General features: G+C 31.4%; 1 long non-coding RNA gene across 1 annotated transcript; it reads right to left on the bottom strand.

Moving 5' to 3' along the window:
- Positions 1-9046: 9046 nt before the first annotated feature.
- On the bottom strand, positions 9047-9919 carry LOC121227934 (uncharacterized). The gene is made up of 2 exons (XR_005925461.1): positions 9722-9919; positions 9047-9494 (listed from the first exon to the last, which is right to left on the bottom strand). It is a non-coding gene; the product is annotated as an uncharacterized lncRNA (long non-coding RNA).
- Between the last annotated feature and the right edge of the window lie 2291 nt (positions 9920-12210).

Here is a 12210-nt window from a genome sequence, read left to right as displayed (position 1 = left end):
CTAATTTTGCTCACAACAATATCACCACGAGCAATAATATCATGAACAAAATGATACCGAACATCAATATGTTTTGTTCTTTCATGAAACATTTGATCTTTTGTAAGGAAGATGGCACTCTGACTGTCACAAAATACTGTACTGATTTGAAGGTCTTCATTGAGTTCACTAAATAGTCCCTTCAACCAAATAGCTTTTTTACAAGCCTCAGTAATCGCCATGTACTCAGCTTCAGTGGTAGACAAAGCGACTGTAGTTTGCAAAGTGGCTTTCCAACTAATTGCACAACCTCCTATTGTAAAGACGTAACCTGTGAGAGATCTTCTTCTATCAAGGTCTCCAGCAAAATCAGCATCAACATACCCTATGACTCCATCTTTAGTTCTTCTAAACTGTAAGCAAACATCAATAGTGCCTCGTAAGTATCTTAAAATCCACTGAACTGCTTTCCAATGTTCTTTACCGGGATTTGCCATGTATCTGCTAACTGCACTGACTGTATATGATAAATCTGGACATGAGCAAACCATAGCATACATGAGAGATCCCACTACAGTACTAGAGTATGTAACATGTGACATGTACTCAATCTCATCATCTGATTGTGGAGACAAAGCCGATGAAAGTCTAAAATGGGCTGCTAAAGGAGTACTAACAGGCTTAGCACTCTGCATATTGAACCTACAAAGAACTTTCTCAATGTACCCCTTCTGACTTAGGTACAATTTACTTACTTTTCTATCTCTGAGAATCTCCATACCAAATATCTTCTTTGCTGGTCCTAAATCTTTCATCTTAAATTTTTCACTTAGTTGGGCTTTGATCTTTCTTATCTCTCCTTTATCTTTTGCTGCTATCAACATATCATCAGCATAAAGAAGTAGATACACAAAAGAACCATCACTGTTTTTCTTAAAGTAAACACAACTGCCTAAACTACATCTTTTGAAATCATGAGAAGTCATAAAAGAATCAAACCTCTTGTACCACTGTCTTGGTGACTGTTTCAAACCGCAAAGGGACTTTCTCAGCAAGCAAACATAGTCCTCTTTTTTTGAGACTATAAAACCCTCTGGTTGTTGCATGTAAATATCCTCCTCAAGTTCTCCATACAGAAATGCAGTTTTTACATCTAACTGCTCAAGCTCCAAATCATGCATGGCGACAATACCAAGCAAAGCTCGAATCGAACTATGCTTAACAACTGGAGAGAACACATCTGTGAAGTCCACTTATGGAATTTGACTATAACCCTTTGCAACAAGTCTTGTTTTATATCTGGGTTCTTCAACTCCTGGAGTCCCTTCTTTCTTTTTAAACACCCATTTACAACGAATAACCCTTTTACCTTTAGGAAGTTTCACAAGGTCCCATGTTCTATTTTTGTAGAGTGATTCTATCTCTTCTTGCATAGCAAACATCCACTTTTCTAAGTCTTCACAGCTAACCGCCTCAGAATAATTAGATGGCTCTTGATTCGCATCTATAACTTCAGCCAAATTTAAAGCATAAGCAACTATATTAGCTTCGGCATACTTCTTTGGAGGTTTAATTTCTCTTCTAGTTCTGTTTTTGGCGATAGAGTATTATGGTGAAGAAGAAACTCTATTCTCAATTTTTATTATAGCTTAAGGAGTTGACTCTATATTAATCTGATGCTCCACCTACTTTTGGCTTTCTTTATTGGAAGAGTCTTTAAGAGATAAGTTAGGTAGCATAGTAGTTTCATCAAAAACAACATCTCTGCTAATCACAACTTTTCTATTTTCAGGACACCATAACTTATACCCTTTTACACCAGCTTTATAACCAAGAAAAATGCATTTAATGGATCTCGGTTCCAATTTTCCATTATCAACATGAGCATACGCAGGACACCCAAGAATCTTTAAATCAGAATAATTAGCTAGATTACCAGACCATACCTCTTGTGGAGTCTTTTTCTCAATGGCAACGGATAAAGATCGGTTAATCAAAAAACATACAGTAGAGGCTGCTTTTGCCCAAAATGACTTCGGTAAGTTGGCATTTGACAACATACATCGAACCTTCTCCATGATCGTTCTGTTCATTCGTTCTGCAACGCCGTTTTACTGTGGAGTATGACAAACTGTCAAGTGTCTCATGATCCCTTCTGACTTGCACAATCTATTAAACTCATCAAAACAAAACTCTAAGCCATTGTCTGTATGGAGGTATTTTATCTGTTTTCCCGTCTGTTTTTCAATCATAATTTTCCAAGACTTAAATATGGAAAACACATCACTTTTCTGCTTCAGGAAGAACGCCCAAACTTTTTTGGAAAAATTATCAATAAAGGTTAGCATATAATTAGCTTCACCTCTCGAAGGCACTCTGGATGGCCCCCACAGATCAGAATGAATATACTTCAACGTTTCCTTCGTGTTATGGATTCCTCTAGTGAATCGAACTCTCTTTTGCTTCCCAAAAACACAGTGCTTACAGAAATTCAGTTTGTAAATTCCTTGCCCATCAAGAAATCCTCTTTTGCTCAATTCTGCCATGCCATTCTCACTCATATGCCCTAGGGGCATATGCCAAAGTCTAATAATATCATCATCTGACAAGGAAGAGGAAGCAACAGTTGCATCACCAGTAACAGTAGAACCTTGCAAAATATATAACTTGGCAATTTTTCTCTGCCCTTTCATCACAACAAGGAACCCTTTGGAAATATTTAAAACCCCACTTTCAGCTGTGTATCTGTACCCTTTTGAATCAAGAGTACTCAATGAAATTAAATTTCTTTTCAATTCTGGAGCATGCCGTACATCACTAAGTGTTCTGACAACTCCATCAAACATCTTAACTTTAATTGTTCCAACACCTGCGATTTTACACGAAGCATTATTTCCCATCAAAACAACACCTTCAGACACTGTTTCGTAAGTTGTAAACCAATCCCGATTGGGACTCATGTGGAAGGTGCAGACTGAATCAAGTATCCACTTATCGCTTACTTTAAAATCATTGATAGAAGCGACTAGAAGTTCACCATCGCTGTAGTCTTCTACAACATCAGCTTCACCGGAATTTTCTGGTTGTTTTCTCTTTTGATTCGCAGCCTCCCTTTTAATCTTATTTTATAGCTTATAGCACTCAGATTTAATGTGCCCTTTCTTCTTGCAGAAGTTACAAGTTTTACCTCTGTTTGAAGACTTCGATCTACCCTTAGATTTACCATGAAGATTCCGTTCCTGTGTCCTACCACGATCATCATCAGCATTCCGATCTTATCTCCCACGAACAATGAAACCCTCTCCCTGAGAGTTGGGTTTAACCATAAGATGCTTCATCTTATCATACGAGGTTAAAGAATCATGAACCTCATCAACTATGAAAGACTCGCGGCTATATAAAATCGTGTCTCTAAAGGTTGAATAAGACGGGGGCAACGAACAAAGTAGAATCAACCCTAGATCTTCTTTATCATACTGAACCTCCATGGCCTCCAAGTTTGAGAGAATTTCTTTAAACACTGTTAAGTATTCGTGTACAGATGCACCTTCCTCCAAACGACGAGCATAAAGACGCTGCTTCATATGCAACTTGCTTGTTAGAGTTTTCGACATACATATTTGTTCTAGCCTCTTCCATAATGCAGCGGCAGTCTTCTCTTTCATCACATCTTGCAAAATTTCGTTGGACAAATGCAAATGTAATTGTGTAAACACCTTTCGATCCTTAGCTTCTTCTCTTCATCTGTTAATGTCGAAGGCATCTTATCTAACCCTAGCAGGGCATCCTCCAGATCCATCTGCGCAAGAACTGCTTGCATCTTAATCTGCCACAATGCAAATCTGGTGTTACAATCCAACAGCGGAATTTCATACTTCAAAGACGCCATTACTGTGATTGAAATGAACAACCCGGAAGCTCGGATACCAATTTGTGAAAAAAATAAAATAAAATAAAGAAAACACAAATTTTACGTGGAAACCCTTTCGGGAAAAAACCACGGGCAGAGGAGAAGAAAATTCACTATGTCGAAAATTTGAATCAATACAAGAGGAATAGACTATGTCTATTTATAGGCTTGTAAAGCCATATTCTAGTAGGATTGAAACACCTTATCCTAATAAATATAAAATAGATGGAGTTTAATAAGGTTTAAAAAACCTTATTCTAAAATAAAATAAAAGAAGTCTAGTTCTATATGGATTTTACTTTTATTTTATTTTCCATCGTATTTTATTTAAATAAGAATTCGGGTCACTTAATTCTAACACTGACATCACCTCAATCAACAACATTATTATTATATACAATTCATGCAAGTAATAAAGTGTGCGTAATAAAATTTGACTCAAACCATAAACCTTTTTTTTAAAATAAAAAGAAAATACCCTCAAATAATATAACTTATTTTAAATACGAAATGATATTTTTACAATTTCTCTAACCAAGTTGATACCGAATTGACTCATGACATCAACTCAATTAGAGACTTAAATAACAATAAATATTCACATTCACCCAAAAAGTAAAAAAAAAAACTTTAATTTCAAATAGCAAATTTTAATTATTTATATAACAAGTAACTTTATAATTCATGTATAAATTTTATAAATAATATATAAAATCTAATATACTATATTTATATTAATTATATATCATCTACAAACTTTTGACATCAAATTATTAACTTTTAAGAAAAGAAAAAAATGAAATTGAATAGTGAATAATTTAATATATCAATTTTTATATTTTATACATATACTTTAATGATGATCAATTTTTTATTAGCACTATTTTTAAATTAAATAAAATTATTGATAGATTTTAATTATATTTATTAGTTATATTTTTAATAATGTTATTATTTTTTAATTACATGAAGTAAAAATTATATTAAATATTAAATATTGTACATATGCTTTAATTATGGCTTGAAATTCATTATTATATTTGAGCTATTAAATAAATTAATAAATTATAATTATATTCAACATTTAAATAAGAAACTAAAAAAACTAATTAGAATAATTAAAAAACCATTGTTAAAAGTTAATTAAAAAATTAAATGTTTAAAACATTATATACATGTATATGTATACATATAGTTGTTTCATTTTTAAAATAAATATATTTACCACGTTGGTTTCTTTTCTTCCAGAGATAAAGTATTTGTAATATTTTTTACTTATATAAAATAGATTGGTTTATGCAATAAAAAATTAATTACTTTTTCAAGTTTAATGGAATTAAAATTTTTAAAATAAATCAATTCATATAAATCTTATTGTTGTTTTTTATCAAATTAAAATGATAAATTATACGACCAAAAAAAGAAGAAACAAATCCAACCCAATGTTTTTGGAGTTTGGAATAAATTAAAGTGAAAAACATACCTTCTAAACTGTTGTTCGGTAGCATTATTTCTTGGAGCATAGTTGAATTAAAAATACTTTTTGGAATCAGCCCAATGAACTGATTTGCTGCTAAACGTAAAATCTGAAGCTTGAAACATTCGCCTATACTTGATGGAATATTACCAGATAATTCATTCTGTTCCAAGGAAAGCCATTAAGTTTGGGAAGATGTTGACACAAATTATCAGGCAAACTACCTGCACACATAGTTAAAAATATAATAAAACTAATTAATAATAATACATGATATATGTACGATATTAAAAAAAGTAAATTAATTTGTAAATAAAATGAAATTTAAACATATTAATAAATTAGATTAATAATATTAAATTAATGTAATTATTTATCATGGTGTTGTTGTTAATCCTAAGTTGGTGTCGAGTTAATTTGTGACACCATCTCAATCAATAACATTATTAATATATATGATTCATGGAGGTATTAAAATGTATAAAAATTTAAATAAAAATTTGGTTAAATAATAGTATACATGTTCTCATTAAGTAAAAGAGTACTTTATTTTTAAATAGTAAATTTTAATTATTTATATAACAAACGACTTTATAATTTATATATAAATTTTATAAATAATATATTTATCTAATCTATTATATTTATATTAATTATATATCATTTCAAACTTTTATGATCAATTTATTAAATATAAAAAAATAAAATTAAATAGTGAATATATCAAATTTTACATTTTATACAGATGCTTTAATGATGATCATGAATTTTCTATGAGCACTATTTTTTATTAACAAAAAATAATTGATATATTTTAATTATATTTATTAGTTTTTATTTTGAAAAATGTTGTTCTTTTTTAATTACATATTAAATATAATACATATGTTTAATTATGGCTTAAAATTTTATTATTACATTTGAACTATTAAATAAATTAATATATTTTAATTATGTTTAACGTAATAACAAACTAAAAAAACTAATTAGAATAATTTAAAAACTAATTAAAAAAATTAAAATTTTATAATCATGTGCATGGTATTCGAATCTATGTATATAAATGTATATGCATATAAATTTTAAAATAAATCAATTCTTATAAAGTATATGAGCAAAAATAGAAGAAACAAATTAAACAGAAGGTTTTTGGACTCCGGAAAAAAAATTGAAGTGAAAAACATACCTCCTAAATTGTTGTTAGATAGATATATTTCTTGAAGCATAGTTGAATTAAGAATACTTTTTGGAATGAGCCCAGTGAATTGATTTGCTGCTAAATTTAAAATCTGAAGCTTGTAACATTCACCAATACTTGATGGTATCTTACCTGCAGACATAGTTGAAAAATCTAAGGTGTTAAACTACCTATTTTGTTAGCATAAGTCAAAGAGGTTTTCTTTTCTGTTCTACAGTAATTTGGAGATATTAGATTTTAATATATTTAAGCATATATTTTTTTATCAAATTAACTATTTTGCATTGAATCAAATAAAAAGCTCTCACTTTTGTTATCAACAAATCAAGCTTTTCTATAAAAAAAATGCTTTAAATTAAAGAAATTAAAAAAATCCAGTACCTTCTAAATTATTTGACCCCAAATATAAATGTTCGAGTCGTGTTAGATTTCCAATGCTTTTTGGAATGATCCCCACAAATTGATTAATGGACAACGACAAAATTTGAAGGCTGTTGCATTTGCTATACTTGATGGAATGTTACCAGATAATTCATTCCAACTCAAGTAAAGCCTTCCAAGCTTGGGAAGATGTTGACACATATCATTAAGTCTACTGCTGGAGAGATCAATAACCTTCAGAGAAGAAATCTTGAAGATGGAAGAAGGAACCTGGCCAGATAATTGATTGAATCTCGAGTTCAGTATCTCTAGATTGGATATGTTAACAAGTGTTTGAGGGATTGTGCCTGTAAAGTTATTATTTTCCATTTCCAGGCTTCGAACTTTGTGTAAGTTCCCAAGCCATGATGGAATTTTCCCTTTAAGACCGTTGTAGTTTAATCGAATGATTCTCAAACGATGCAATTAGCACAATTCTTTAGGCAGATGGCCATAGAATTTGTTGCTACTCAAGTCGAGAGAAAGTAGAAATGAAAGGTTTCCAAGGTGTGGAGGTATGGTACCCCTAAGATTCATGCTTGTAAGATTCAAAGCTATAACTCTTTTATGGAGGATGCCACAAGCAACACCAATCCAGTTGCAAACGGAGGTAGAGACTGTCCAATTGTTCGTCAAGATATTTTGAGGACGGGTAATGCGATCCTTAAACTCCAGAAGTGTAAACTGATCGGAATTGAGATTCCTGGCTGTCGTAGCCAAGCAAAGTACGGAACATGGTATGAATAAAGCTAAAAGAAGATGAAAGAAAGTGTTGTAGTTCATGATAGCAAGACGGAATAAGGGAAGTTGAAATGATAAAATAGCCCAGAGAGCCTGCTTTAATATGTTTCAACCCTCGCACACTCCTCCTACATTAAATTCATTGGTGTCAAGTCTAAGAAATTTCAAAATAAATGTCTTCTTTTAAAACACATACAAAGAAGCGAATTTTCGAAATTTCTCCTAAATTTTCTTCACATTACTCCTCATAATCCATTAAAAAAAATAAGAAAATATAAAATTTTTAATTACTATATATTCTTTTATTTTTTTTATTATAATAAATTGGTTAAAATATGCTATTAATCCTATGCTTTTTAGAATTTAATATTTAGTCTCTGTAAAAATCCAATCTTATTAATTCTGTAATGCCCCAAAATTATTAACTTTTATTTTATTAAATTTTGTCAAAAAATAAGAATCTGTTTTAGAGGCTCAGTGCTTTGAGTGTGTCTTTAAAGTCTTGGATTTGAATATTTTTGCGAGTAAGTGGGAATATTATATGTTTTGTCAAATTAAAGACTCTAGTTAATATCTGATTAGTTGTGGGTATAGATTGCAGACCTTGCTTTTAGGAATGTATCTTGAGTATTTATGTTTTTGTTTTAAAAGCAAATAATATTTTGATTTAATATTTTTTTTATTTCCCACATTCCTTTTCTTTTTTGTTTTTTTTTTATTTGGTTCTTTCAATCCCTCAATTGTGATGTCATCATTCTTCCCTCCTAGTGATTCCACTTTGGCTTTTGCCTTGTTTTTCTTCTTTTGTTCCTGCTCTTTAATTCTTCAATGATCGTTGGGTTGCCATTTAATTTTTATTCTTAATTTTGGTCTATTTCCTTACTGTGATTCTGCTTTTCACTCTGTTGCTGGTTGTTTGTCAGGTAATTTGGTGTTCTATCTTAAATAAGTTTGAGTTTTGAGTGTGAGAACTAAAATTGCGATGTGCAATCGACTTTTAGAATTGATTATAATTGTGTGTTTTTCTTTCGTGTGTTGTAAGTGGGGACTCGTGAGACGATTGGTGTTCCTCCGGTAATTTGATTTTCACCTTGTTCCTATTCGTTAAGTGGTATGGGTTGGCGTGTATTTTTTTTGGGATGGTTTAGATTGGGTTGTTGGTTTTGCTATTTGAGGATAATCGAGGACTTGGTTCTTCAAATTGTTGATTTTCATTATTGATTTAGTGTTTTGATCGATGTATTTAGGTTCTGGTAGGCTCGTGGGGGTGCCTACATCAAAATTGAATCAGGTGTGTATCGAAAAACAAGTAAAACAACAATTGAAAAAAGCCAATTGTAGTGATCAATTTTGGCCCGGGTCCACTAGAAACCCATAATAAATACAAAATAAATAATAAATTATTAAACCAAAAGTCCAAAGAATAAAACCAAACTAATAGTCCATCATTAAAGCCCAAACCTAGACCCAAATGCCCTAAAGCCCAACTAGCCCGATTATCCTAAACATTTTTCAGCCAAAGGAGGGAAGAAAAACCCTAGGCGCCGCTCAGCTCCCCACGCACGCCCCAGCCCTCGCCCCGTACGACCAGCAACCCCCGTACGCCAGCACAGCCTCCGTACGCCGCCACGCACTCCGTACGTGCAAAAGAAAACAAAAAACCACAGCACAGCAAAAGGGAAAGGATGGAAATTGTATTTTTTTATTTTGATTTTCTTTCCTTTCGGCTATAAAGGCCTGGAAACTTCGTTGTTTTTTGGTTACGAACACTGAAATAAAAAAAGAAAATACCAGAAGAAACAATCGGAAGAAAAACCTTAAAGGTGTCTCTTTTGTTCATCGTTTTTTTCCTTTTTTATTTATTTCAGAAAGAGGAGGTTCTTTTCTTACGCATACATGTATAGAAATTAAAAGAAAGGAATCAAAACACAAAAAGAGTTTTTGGGTCATTTGTTTTGTATTTTAAAAAAAATCAAAAAGGGAAAGGCTTTCTCACCCGTTGACCGGCGTCGACCTAGTCGGTGGCCACTTCTCCGGTTCAGAGGCGTGCGGATTCGTAGGGTTCTGTTTGGAGCCGTGACGGAGACGAGGCACACTTGCCTCCACCGTCGCTCGCAGGCTGGCCGAGAGAAGGGAGTGGGTCAAAGGGATTTTGAAAGAAGGGATTATTAAGAAGTTTTAAATCTGCCAAATGAAGCCTTTTTAGGGTAAATCTTTGTGTATATATGTGTTTCATACGACGTCGTTTTGAGCCGTGAGATTTGGTGTTGAAACGGCGTCGTTTCATGACACACCGACCCGATGACCTGGCCCATGTTCGGACAAGATCCGCGCGTTTGGCCTTGGAGGGTTAATTTCGCATTAAGTCCTCTACATTTGCATAAGCATCCAATCGCACCTTATCTGTTCTATCACGTGTTTCTAAATTAGCTCGTTAATTTGGACGTTTTTACATTTTGGCCCGTCTCTCAACGCAGTGTTTAGGGATCGGGGAAATTATCAGTTTTGGTCCCTTTGAATTCGCGCGTGTTGTGCATGGGTCCTTATTTTAACATTAGTAGTTTGTTTTATTTATAAATTATCTCTATTACTTTACATTCATTTTAATTTAGTTTTCTATCAACACCATGCATTGTTTTTCTTGATAATTCGTTTCTTTAATCTTTTTATTCTGTTGAAATAACATTAATAATTTTACTTTGTTTTAAAATTTGCTATTTAAAATCTTCATATTATGATATGTTAATATTATGTACGGTATTTTATTTGAACATTTGTATATATTTGTACGTATATAGTATTTTAGTTGAATTTTTGTTATTTGAGCAATTTTCCATTTTAAAATTCATTTAATATTCTTATAAGTGTTAATCTATTTTAATAATTTAGCTTTTCTTATTTGTGTAGTTATTTTGAAATTCTTTTCATTATATTATCTACACATTTTGTATAACGTCACATTTAAATTTTTCCGTGTATATATGTACATACATTATTTTAATAGGTTTTTTTTAAAATGCTTCTTGCTTTAAGATTCATCTAATGTTTCTATATATATGTAAGATTATTCAAGAACTTCATTTTTGTACTTAAAATTATTGCTTCTTTATATTAGGTTATTCTAATATTTATTTATTATCTCTTTAAAATACTTTTGAGTATAATGGTATGTACATAAGATAGACTAGTTAATTTTATATGCATTATTATTTTCATACTATTCCTACGAATAATTGTTCTTAAACCTATTTATATGTGCATGTCTTATGGATCTATTATGTACATTACGTCTTATCATGTGCTTTATTATTCTTTCATATTATATATATTATTCAAACTATTGTGTATATTGTTAAATTCTTTTTAAATGAATTTGTGTTTAAAATATTCTACATATTATTCAATTCAAATGTTTTATGCTATAATATTTATTTCAAGAATTATATTCCTAGTTTTTTTTTATATAAATTAGTCCACTCAGGTAGTATGTACATTATGTGTTCATTAATTCGTTATTATTATAAAGTTGTCTTATACCGCATTTTCTTTATTCTTATCTTATTTCGTATATCTTGCATTGATTATACCAAATTAGGTTTTGTGTATTATTGTGACATACTATCGTGTATTGCTTTATTTTGTTTTGTGCGATCCATTGTTATTTTAATTTTTGTTTTGATATTGTTATGTCAATTATTTTCCCATGCATGATTGTGATCGGATTATATTTTTTAGGTTAGTTATACTTAATTTTTAGTTCATTAATTGATTGTATCTCATGTGCATATTACCCCATTCATCGTTTTCCTTTTGATTTTCGAAATGTGGTTTTATAAAATCCAAATTTTATGATTGATTTCGTCTCACTTCAAAAAAATGCATTAATACGTTTTAAGCTAGTTTTATAAGTATTCATTTAAAAATTCTTTAAAACGAATACGAGATTCAATATTTGGCAATTCGCGGAATAGTGCCTTAACGTGTTGGGTTGCAATTTTGCGTTTGCTCAAAATGATCGAATATCCCTTCAAAATTTCACTCATATCTTCTAAAAATCCTTTAAAACGAAGGCAATACTTGGTGTTTGATAATTCGAGAATCATGCCCTATCGTGCTGGGTTGTGATTTCTCGTTTGTTCAAAACAATCGAATATTCCTTTAGGTTTTCACAAAACCCTTTAAAACGAAGGCGATATTCAATGTTTGGCAATTCGGGGAATAGTACCCTATCGTGCTGGGTTGCAATTTCCCATTTGTTCAAAATAATCGAATATCTCTTCGGAATTTCACTCGTATTTTCTAAGGTGAGGCAACGTTCGATGTTCAGAAATTCAAGGAATCGTGCTCTACTGTGCTAGATTTCGATTTTTTGTTGGACCAAATGGTTGGGCATCCTTTTGTTAATTTCAAATTATAAACTTTCGGACGTCGAAACAAGAAAATTTTTGGCAACCAACTCGGGTTATTCAAATGTTATTAAAAAAG

This window comes from Gossypium hirsutum, chromosome A04 (assembly GCF_007990345.1).
Source record: "Gossypium hirsutum isolate 1008001.06 chromosome A04, Gossypium_hirsutum_v2.1, whole genome shotgun sequence".
Taxonomy (NCBI): Eukaryota; Viridiplantae; Streptophyta; class Magnoliopsida; order Malvales; family Malvaceae; genus Gossypium; species Gossypium hirsutum.
This window is presented reverse-complemented; position numbering and strand designations above follow the sequence as displayed.